The following is an 11,676-nucleotide window of genomic DNA, read 5'->3' as shown; positions in this document are numbered from 1 at the left end:
CTGGGTCCTCTTTCCTCCCTTTTTTGAAAATGGGAACCACATTGGCCCTCTTCCAGTCCTCTGGCACCACACCAGAGCACCACGAGCGCTTAAACTTAAACTAGGAAGGGGTCTGGGACAGACAATGCATAAACTGGTTTGAGCCAAATCAGTTAAGTCTCATACCACATTCAACCAGGTTTATCTCAAACCAATTTCAGCCATTTTGAAACTGGTTTATGTGCACTGAACTTATTCTCTTACAGGTTTAAACCAATTTCTGATCACTTAGACCTGTTTATGTGCCATGTCTGTCCCTAGCCCCAGAGTTTAACAATCCACATCATGTAAGGTTGCTCAAATGATAAGGATTTGCAGGATCTTGCACTAATATAGGGAAGGGTGATAGCCTTTCAATGGAAAATCTCTTGTAAGAGGTAGGGGGGAGGAAATTTCTATGAATATCCCCTTGTACTAAATACATCCTTGAAAATTGTTCTTTCTGACAGACTTTGATTCACTATAGAAACCCACACTCAAATCTAGGTGGTCCTGATGAATCATAGGATTGGAGGGACCTATCAGATCATTAAGTCCAGTCCCCTGGCATGGGCAGAAGGTTGTTGAGCTCAAACAAGTTCAATGAGGTGCTTATCCAGCCTCTTCTTGAACACCTCCAGGGATGGCAACTGCACCATCTCTGCTGGGAGTGTGTTCCAGATTCTAGATAACCTTATGGAAAATAAGTTTTTTCTCATGTCCAGCCTAAATTCTTCCTCAACTAACTTGTGCCCATTAGATCTAATACTCCCAAGGGGTGCCTTTCTGAAGAGTTGCTCCCCTAGATCTTGGGGTTTGCCCCTGACATACTTGTAGGTAGCTATCAAGTCTTCTCTCACTCAGTCTTCTCTTACTAAGGCTGAACAAACCCAGTTCCCAGAGCCTCTCCTCATAGGACTTAGCCGCCAGGCCCCTAATCATATGGGTGGCCCTTCTCTATACCCTTTCAAGCTTATCCACATCCTTCTTGAAGTGCGGTGCCTAGAACTGGACACAGTATTCCAGCAGTGGTCTCACCAGTGCCAAATAGAGGGGGAGAAGCACCTCTCTGGATCTATTAGGCACACATCGGCTGATGCACACCACAGTTCTGTTTGCCCTGCTGGCAATTTCATTGCACTGATGGCTCATATTCATCCTCTGATCGATTGTCACCCCCAGGTCCCTTTCAGATGCAGTGTCAGCCAGTGGACCACTACTTATCATATAGTCATGATGAGGGTTCTTTCTATCCAGATGAAGGACCCAGCACTTATCGTTATTGAACCTCATCTTATTGCATTGAGCCCATAGGACCAGCCTGTCAAGATCATTCTGGATCCTTACCCTGTCCTCAAATGAGCCAACACTTCCCCACAGCTTGGTGTCATCCACAAACTTAATCCTTGTGCTTTCTATTCCTTCATCTAAGTTATTGATAAAAATGTTAAAGAGCACGGGCCCAGGCATTGATCCCTGGGGGACACCACTCAAGATGGCCCTCCAGGATGAGGCCATCCCATCAATTACAACTCACTGGGATCAGCCTCTGAGCCAGTTGCCAACTGTAGACTCACTGTAGACTGGTCTAGGCCTGTACCCTCCAACTTAGTTGAGATAATTTCATGGGAAACCATATCAAAGGCCTTAATGAAGTCTAGGTAGATGTCTCATATGTCCCATATCCAGCAGGTTAGTTACCTGGTCGTAGAAGGACACCAGGTTTGTTAGGCATGACCTCCTGTCGACAAAGCCATACTGGTTGTTTCTTAATACCCTGCCAGTTATGAGCTTGTGGTTGATGAGCTCTTTGACAATTTTTTTGAAATTTTTCACCAGGACTAAAGTCAGACTGACTGATCTATAGTTGGCAGGGTCATCCTTCTTCCCTTTCTTAAAGATGAGCATCACACTGACCCTCTTTCAGTCATTTGGGACTACTTCTGAGTTCCACAACTCTTTGAACAACCTTGCCAGAAGCAGCGGTATGAGGTTGGCCAGTTCTTTCATGACAAGGTTCATTCTTTCAGATGGAGGTTGTCTGGCCCAGCACACTTGAAAACATCCAAATGCTCTAAGAGCATTTTCACCTGTTCAGGTCTGTTTTTATGTGGACTGCTGTCTTTCCCATATTCTCTGGGCATCTCATCCGGGCAGGTGACAAGTTCCCATCTGATTTCAAGAATACTGATGCAAAGTAAGTGTTTAGGAGCTCTGCCTTTTCACAGGGATCAACTGTGGGCTGCCCCTCCATATCAAGTAGGGGTCCAACGGTGGAGCTTGATTCTTTTTCTTGCTCCCTATGTACCTATAGAAGGACTTTTTGTAGTCTTTTAATTCAGTTGTCTTCTAATTTGTTGTCTTTTAATTCAAGCCTTCAGTTTACTTCTTTCATGCATTCCTCCCTCCAGCGACCACAGCCTCTAATTGGGAGATTGAGGAGAAGACCACTTGAGCTCCTAGTTCCTTAAGCTAGTTCCTCATTGACCCTGGCTTACCATATTTCCTTGTGTATAACCCACACCTTTTTTCACCAAAACTAGCTGGTGACACTTGGGGTGTGACTTATCTGTGAGAAAACCAGATTCCCATAAGTCTGAACATTTAGTGGGGTAGGAGCCATGGCAGGGTTAATTGCTATAACTCTGGGAGCCATGGCAATTAATGCTGCTGCCACTTCTCCACCATCAAATTTCCAGACCTGTGGGGAGCCCTTTAGCTAGATGACATAGCCTTGTGCACTGGACTGGGTCAACATGCAGGTCAGAGCAATATGTAACCCTGGACCCAGCACACCTCCTTGGATCAGGCCAATGAGTTGGTCGTATCACATTGTCTTGGAGCCCACATGTGGACCTGGACCCAGGATGAAGAGTTTAGTCAGCCTTAGCATGCCAGATAAGACTGCAGGCCCTATCCAGCATGCCGGACTGGCAGCAGGCTTGGCTGTCTAGCTGCTGCTAATCAGTTTCTTCAAGGAATATATCTATATCTATATCTATACTATATGTGTGTGTGTGTGTGTGCGTGTGTGTGTGTGTATCTATCTATCAATCTATATTTTTTTCATGCTGCCTCTTAAAAACAAGGTGCTTATTATATGGGGTGTAGCATATGAAAAAAATAAATGGTACTCATGGCAGATCATTGTGGAGGAACAAGTTTTTAGTCCTGCTTTCCTTCTAGCAGAATGTCTTGACTGGAGCCATTCTACAATGATTGTCTGCAGATGCCCTGGCAGAGATCAGCTAAAAAGATAAGATACTGTTACAATTGTTATTGCCATTACTAGATGAAGACAACAGCTTCATCTATTTTTCATCATTCCTGTGCCTTTTGGAAATACAGACAACATATCTTACCAAATATAGAAATGTGAGTATAAATATGGGCACAAATCAAATGTCGTTGTTTTTTATCCATAGTCCATAGAATTTTTATGCTTAATCATCAGATGCCTTTTTCAGCAGGTAAATCAGATGCAATATATAACATTCAATTATGAAATGGGGAGAAATGGCAAAGTGTACATTCAGTAGCAGCAGTTAGTTACATTGCATAGATTTGAATTGCAAAGGAATATGTTTTTTCCTCCCTTACTTCAGTTCAAATCTGTAGCTGACACTTACACATGGCCTTCAAAGGGCTCTGATTTTGCTCCCCTCAAAATCAGTGGGATTTCTGTACTATACTTCAGTGGGATCAAGTGCAATCCTTATTTGTAGAGAACAGGGATAGTTTCAGCAAGCAGAACCAATAAACACTCTTCAGGAAAACAGCAAAGAGATAAATGTACTTTAGGTCAAGCAGACAAATGGTCAAAAACATTGATAATATATAAATAATGCATCTTTTTTGTATAAACAGGGTAGTTTAAATAATAAGTATCTTGTATGTGTAAGAATCCTGTTGTCTCTAGGTTCTCAATTGCCAAAAACAAAGCCTTTTTGCCTGTTGTAATAAAAGTTGATTTAAAAGTTATGTAAATACCTAAGGCTAACAAGAGCAAACTTTGTTTCCTTTGGTGAGCTCACATGAGCAGTTCCATTAGAGTCAATGGAACTGGTTATATGATGATGAAGCCCTCCTTGCTCATGTTGTACAGCAACCTAGCCCTTCAAACACTGATTAATTCAGTGACGTAAAATGCAGAGATTCTTTTAATAAATTCTTGACATTTACATACACTAAAGTAAAGAGATTTATTCTTCTTGGCATTCAGTGATTTAGTATCCTGTACTTGGCTGACTTGATAAATGTTTCCTTGGTATTAGTGTTGTGCTATATGTGGATCAAAATATTATACCATTTATCTTTCTTGCCTAGAGTTGGATTCTGTAAGCAATCCATGCATAGTAGTCCTCTGTAATTCTGCAGGTAGAACATACAATTGGGTTTTGTATATACATCTTCGAGATTATATTTCAAGGCCCCAACTTTGCCAGAGTCCTATGTAAACTTCCCATCAAACTCCTAGGTTTTTATACCAGTGTTCCTTCAACCAGCAACATTCCAAGTCGTGTACATTATTATTCTAAACAAGAAGCCCTGACCTTAGTTTAGACTTCACAATTTGCTCTGGTATCAGTGGTAGGATCTCTCTAAGAAAACCAATAAATTCCCTTGCTACTGACACTTACAGTGCTGTGTAATGTAGATTAAATCTCAAAGGATAGAAACTAATAAAGTGTGCTGAAAAATATGCAGTCATTATCACACAGTCTTCAGTCATGGTCTAGTCAATCTTGCTAAGAGGGAAAATTGCTCATGGGAGGGAGGGCCAACACACTGCTCACTCATCTTTTAGGGGCTTTGGTCAAGCAGCTGTTTAGCTCTGTCTGTACACAGCATGTATATGTGCCATAGAAAGGGTTTCTATGTTGGCCCCATAGAAGCTGATAGTCAAGATAAGGTTTTAGAGCATAAGAGTGTCAAACCGGAGCTGGCGAGCCCAGCTCACGGTATTGGTCACGGTGGGGCGGCCGGGTGGTGGCGGATTGGAACACGAACAGGTGGGATTAGCGGCGGTGGAGTCTGAGTGGCACACAATCGTATGGTTCCAAACAAGGTAGTTTATTTGACTTACGCTTTGATGGCATAGGTGCAGGTAGCTTCTTCGGTTACAGTATAACACAGAACAACAAAGGGGTCTGTTGGCCCACGAGGTTCCCCAACAGGCCCTTGCGTTCTACCCCTGGTGCTGAAGCCCGGGATAGGGGCGGCTGCCTGTTGGTTAAGTCTCAGGGCTGGTCAACAGCTCATTAAAAGGGAAACGAACAAATGAAGAAAACTGTAATGTGATGAACGATGAAGTGAGATGTGACACCAGTCCAAAAGGGGTGATCGAGGTCGAGGTCGATGAAGAGCGGTGCTGGAGTCGAATGCCAGGTACGGTGGGACGGATGGATAGTCGAGGATGAAAGCCGGAGTCAGGAGCCGTGCAATCAAGGTAAGTTCAGTTTGAGAGTCCGTTAATCAGTATCGAAGTCAGAGTCGCAGCCGGTGCCAGTTAGATTGAGGGCCAAAAGATCAATAGGATAAACACAGAACAAATCGGAAGGATCGCAGTGTAGGAGACCGGTAGGCCACAGAGCCTAACTGAGGGACAGTCCCTGAGAACCAGCCTCTGTCCTCAGTTGAACGGATCTTTCTCCCCAGGGAGGGGCCCTCAGACTTATTTATAGCAGCCCTATAGCCAATCAGGCTGCTTGGCTGAGAGAAATTTCTAGAGGAATTACCTCATTCCAATTGTACACTGGGCATGCTCTGCAATAAGGTCTGTGTAGCAAAATGAGCCTGCGCAGGGCTGAAAAGTAGGTCAGGGCTGATTGACAGCTCCTGAGGTCACCCAGGAGGCACATACTGGGTCTGTTTCTATGGCGCATGCTCATATCAGCTAGTTCAGTTCCTGTATTGTCAGCATACATACAAAATTTTCCATGACAAAGAGCACCTGAATATCTATGACTACATGATTGGTCCCAATACTTATGATATTCCTGTAGAGATTATTTATTATATGATTGTTAAGATGGAACTGTAACCAGTGGAGAGGTTGAACAGTATCTCTGGATCCTGATTACGGTTTAGGCAAGGGATTCCTCCTTCATAAACTTTGGGAATGCTACCAACATAGAGACTGAATGCTAAGGCTGTAGGCAAGAGGAAAAATATATGCTAGTAAAACAACTTTATAAGAAGTTATATCAGTTAAACTCTTCCCCCACCACCTCTTAGAAAGTATGAAGGTTTATTATGACTTATAGTAAAAACAGAGATGATTAGTATTTAAATAGCAAGTATTATTCAGATAACCTATTTTTTTTTTATCTGTGAACACTTACAGTATTATTGTAAAGAACTTTAATAATCGGTTTGTTAAATTAAGAATGTTATAACCATGAGGTAAAATGTGTTACTAAGTTTCAGTTTGCACTTAAACCAAAAATTCAAGTATTTTTTGTAGGAGGAATAAAGTATACCTTCCCAATATTTAAAAAGATTATTCTTGGATAAAGATTTTTTTTTCTGGGGTGCCATTGAAATAAACCCATTACTTTAGGTCACCCTTACTAGGTATTTTTATTCATCAGTATGGGGAAAGTGTATAACTAGAGCTTGTTCTCCTTCACCCATAAAAATCTGTGATATAGGTAGCCAGCACAAGTAACCAAGGGATTACTTATACTTTCATGGTTTCTTTTCCTTCTGCATAAGCTTACCCACACTTGACTATATATGCATGATTAATATTAATTAGAATATAAGACCTTTAAGAATTTACATCTCAGTTGCATTTTGCTTAAGTTTTGCTATATGCAATAGGAGTTATGGCAGAATTTTGAAGATTTTTATAGTTATTGCAGAGTCAGAGGTAATTGGTTTCCTTTATTTCTTTTAGTCTTCATACAGTACTTAATGTTTTGTGGCATAGCTTTTATTTAAACAGGTATTAGAACAAAGGCTATCCATACACTGGAGATAAAATACAAATTTGAGGTTTTTTATAATAATGTTTTTCCCGATTTTTGCTTCCTTTAGAGTTTAACCATAGCTTTTTCATTTATCCTGACAAGGAGATGTTGCTCATACTACTGATGACTCACATAAAGTGTTTTGCTGATTCTCTGTGATTAGGAAAATACAATAACAGCACAAAATTACTGCAATTTGGGGCATGTATCTATGCCACTATGCTGCCTGTCTATTTGCTTTTCTTTTGGGCTAAAAAGGTTAGATCTCTATAAATAGGACATGATCCAATAATCCTTAGAATTGTCTGTCCTTTACTTTTGTGAATCCGTGACATTTTCTTTTGATGCTACCAGGTTCAATAGCTTTAGATAAATACATTTGTACTGGAAGATTTCAGCTGCTGTCCTGCTTTTCACAGCATTTTGTAGTAATTTGCACAACTACTTTAAATGATCATTTATAATGACCACATTTTTTGTGATATGTTGTTTAATGAAAAACATTCATTTATATTTTCTGTTTGTCATACTGAATTATTTAGGTCATAAGCTCTATGTTAAGGGGTAGTACCCTGTTATACTGTCCTAGCAGAAGATCTAGAAGTAGATTGTGATTTTACAGTCTTAATATGAGAGTGTCTAAAAATGTCCCCTAAAACCATATTCAACAGCTAAATAAGTGACCTGATTTAAAAAAATATGTACACCCAGCAGCTTCCTCCAAAATCAATGCCAGGTTTAGTATGGAGACCTTTATGTGTTGTTGTCATGATGGTAGTTGTCTTTCCTTCTAGTATACCTAAGTAATTTCTTATACAGCTTCTACAAGGGTTGAATTAATTATTTTTGCTAGGATTTGGTGAATATGTTTTCATTGAAGTGAAGGTTGCTTTTCTTTATATAATAAAGGGCAAAATTCTCAAAGTCGGGTGCTCACAGCTAATCTTCTTAACCCTAATATATAGGGCTAAGTACAGACAGTCAAAAAGCCCAAGGCTGAATTGATTCAATCTTCACAGGTTAGTCTAAACTGTGTGGATTGAACTGATAAGCAAGTGAACAGATGTTCACATTTGATTTTGGAAATGCAGCCACGTGCCTGCAGTAGCCCACGCCAGAAGCCGAGGGGTGCTAGAGCAAACCTCCATGATTGGCTGGAGTAGACAGCTTGGGCCAAAGCTAACCTGCTCATCCTGCAAGTGGATGGGGGGAGGTTTGTGGGGGAGGTTCAAAGCATCCTGGGATGCTGGGGGACTGTGAGTTAACTTGAATCCTGCAGGGTTCTGGAACAGAAGTTCAATAAACAAATTAACCTAAATCAGTTAAGTCTGATACTATATCCATTTAGATTTATCTTAACCAGTTTCAGCCATTTTGAAAGCAGTTTATATGCGCTGAACTTCTGTTGTGTTATAGATTTGAACCAATTTCTGATAACTTATACTAGTTTATGTGTAATTTCTGTCCCTAGCCTAGAAATCTAACTTCTCAATTATATTGACCACCAGTAGATGCCACTTATGCTTTATTGCAATTTTAGGTTGCCCAGTACTTCTCTAATCATACAAAATTATTAGTAATAGTAAATAGCATTGAGTAGGTGGCATCTATTGCATGTGCTGTTAAAAAAAAAGAAGTGTGTTGCAATGATTTTGAAGTCACAGTTAATCTTGTTTTAAAGATTGCTGAATAGCCCTTGCCATATATAGAAGACATTAGCAACAGCTTGGCAGAAGATCCTGTGGCTTAGTTTGTCTATCTGTATGTAGTTAAACATGAAGACCCTCTATTTGATGTACAGTTAATACCTAACAGAGGTCTCGGCTCTGTTAGGTATTACAGAATATCTGGCATCATGTAATATCGAGAACCCAAAACTTTCCATGATAGCATTATTACAGAAAAAATATTCAAAAGAATTAGAAGACTTAATTTGAGTATAACTGAGGACAAAGCATTATGAGGAGAGAGAGAGGGGTTAAGGCTACAGTTTACTTCTGAAAATATATGGGATGGTTCCAATCAGTAGCATAAGGATGGGCGGGTGAGTGGGCACAAGTCCCAGTCACTACCGAAGGCGAGGGTGGCACCAGAATAGAGAGGGGGTGCCTCACCCTCCCATCCCCTGTTCTCTCTGAACTTTTCAGCTCCATCACTAGCAACAAATAGCGGTGGCACAGGTGAGTGTGTCAGTTAGTGGGGGCATTCTTGGGAGTCTGGTAAAGGTGGCAGCAGCTTTGCCATCAAAAACAGAAGATTTTTTGCCTACTTGACATCGGCACTTGCAGGAAAAAATGAGGTGATATTTCCCCTCAGCAGTAGTGAACTTGTGCTTCTGGTGCATCTGGAACTAGAGCCTTGCAAAAAAGTACAGATGGAAGAGGGAGGGAGATGGGGGGATTGCCCTACCATAATACTAGTAGTTACTCTGGTATCAATTAGGATTTTAGGCACCTAACTTCCACTGATTTTTACTCTGTCCATGTGAAACATGCACTGGCTTTTATAACTCTTTTATGCTGTTTATTGTGAAGAATGTCCCTTTTTCCTACAGATGTTGAACAACAATAATATTATTGTATCTGTTTGCTGTCAAACTTTATAGGGCTGAATCCCATATGACTGGAATGAGCTGCTCCAGAAAAGTAGCAAATGGCAGTGGAAAATTGCATAATAAGTAGCACGTAGAAAAGCCAAAGACTTTTGTACTTGAGATGGGGTGACTACTTTATGCCTTGCACTTTCATAAAGATTGGCTTGTGCTGCTGCATACATATGTAACATGCAACATCACTGTTACTATCTGAAGGAAATTAAAAACATCTCATTTGTATTTCATTCTTTAATGGCAGTTGAAAAAAAAATATACAAGTAGATAGCCTGGTTGAAAGCTAAGAAAAGACAGTTTCTAGGGGTGTAGAAATGCAAACACTTTCAAAAGGAGAACATTTTACAAAGGATGCAGCTGGTACTTCTGATTGTTACGTGTGAATGAGCTGAAACCATTCAAATGTTCTGATTTTAACCCTGGATGGAGGAGTGTTAAAGTTGAAGCAGGTTTTGCTGCATTTGAATACATCTCAGCAGCTGATACATAACAACATACCAGCTGCTTCCCTTTTAAAACATTCCCCTTTCGACAAGCCTCCAGGAGTCCATGTATCCACACCCTAGAAGTGATTGTTTGCCAAACACCATCACCCTTTACAGGTGCTGGCCTAGAAATGTTAATCTTGTAATAGCTGCTTTTTTTTTTCAAGGAGGTGCCTACTAGTTACAACTGAGTGTAAGTAGTAAATAAATCCACTGTTGAGTGTTCCAACATTGTTAGATTTTTGGGAACATATGTTTCAGAATAATTTTTTGAGGTGAACGATGAGCTCTGTTCCAGAATCAAAGCTTTCATAAACATTTTATGTATATAATAAAAGGCAAAATTCTCAAAGTTGGGGGCTCACAGCTAAGCTTCTAAAGTCTAATGCATAGAAAGTCCTGACTTTTCAATTATGTTGACCACCAGCAGATGCCACTTGTGTGTTATCACAATTTTACATTGTTCAGTACTTCTCGAATTGTACCAAATTGTTAGTGATAAGAGATGGCATTGAGTAGGCTGCATCTATTGTATGTGGTGTTAAAAAAGTGTGTTGCAATGATTTCAAAGTCAAAATTAATCTTGTTTTAAAGACTGCTGAATAGCCCTTACCATATATAGAAGATATCTTTCTATATTAACAGTTTGGCAGAAGATTCAGTGCCTTATTTTCTGTATTTAAACTTGAAGGCCCTCTATCTGATGCACAGTTAATACCTAACAGGGGAAGTCTCACCTCAGTAAACAGCCTATTTGAGTAGCATCAGTGCCTACAATAGGGTAAAGAATCACAAAAGACCTGGAATCCAGTACTGTTTGCATTATAGCATTATTGCATTAAAAATATGCAAGAGTTAAAAATCTAAATTGAGTAATACCGAGGACAAAGCATTATGGGGAACGGAGAAAGTTCAGTGTATGTAAGTTGTTGTTTTTAATATATCAGAAATAGCAGTTTACCAGTAAGTTGAAAAGAACAGTTAAATATTAACCACTTTTGGCACAGGTATTTGAGGAAACTTTGATGGTTTGGATCACTGACCACAGAGGTAGTGTCATCCCCATTTTGTAAGCAGAAAAAGGGGTTTTATATTGATTATGGGTATGTAAAGTGGGGCAAAGATCTCTAACAGTGGCATCTTCTATTGGACCAACTATTTAGCTGGCTTAAGTTAGACAAGGTTTCAGATGCAGACAGTCTTCCTCAGGTCTCTGATCAAAGGAACTAGGCATAGCATAGTAAAGAAGAATAGAGAGGGGGTGACAGAAAAATCTCAGGAGTAGCAGATACACAATTTGCCAAAAAAAGGAATCTGATTACTGAGAGATCAAGGCCTATCAAAAGGAGGAGGGTCATTCTGACCTTGCTTTTGTGGAAAGAATTCAGGAATTGAGTAAAATATACTGTACCATAAAATCAGTATCAATGCTTAGCTCTTGGTTCTTAGTGTCCAGCCAGCTCATGAATTATGGTTCCTAAATTTGTCTTTTAAAACTGTTAGGTATATTTCCTTGAGCACAAGGATACTGAGGTCAGAGAAGGAGCAGCTGTTCTACGAGAAATATGCTCCTAAGCCAGTTACAGACATT

The 11,676-nt window shown here is 40.1% G+C and overlaps 1 long non-coding RNA gene across 1 annotated transcript in view; it reads left to right on the top strand.

Moving 5' to 3' along the window:
• LOC109321280 overlaps window positions 1-11,430 on the top strand; it is a 23,191-nt gene extending 11,761 nt beyond the window's left edge. Inside the window, exon 5 of the long non-coding RNA XR_002104026.1 lies at window positions 11,420-11,430. This is a non-coding gene — a long non-coding RNA (uncharacterized LOC109321280). The remainder of the gene's footprint in view (window positions 1-11,419) is intronic.
• Window positions 11,431-11,676: the final 246 nt, after the last annotated feature.

The sequence above is a fragment of the Crocodylus porosus genome, unplaced genomic scaffold (genome assembly GCF_001723895.1).
Source record: "Crocodylus porosus isolate Cpor-Errol unplaced genomic scaffold, CroPor_comp1, whole genome shotgun sequence".
Taxonomy (NCBI): Eukaryota; Metazoa; Chordata; order Crocodylia; family Crocodylidae; genus Crocodylus; species Crocodylus porosus.
Note: the sequence above shows the minus strand (reverse complement) of the source record. Positions and strands in the feature narration are given on the sequence as shown.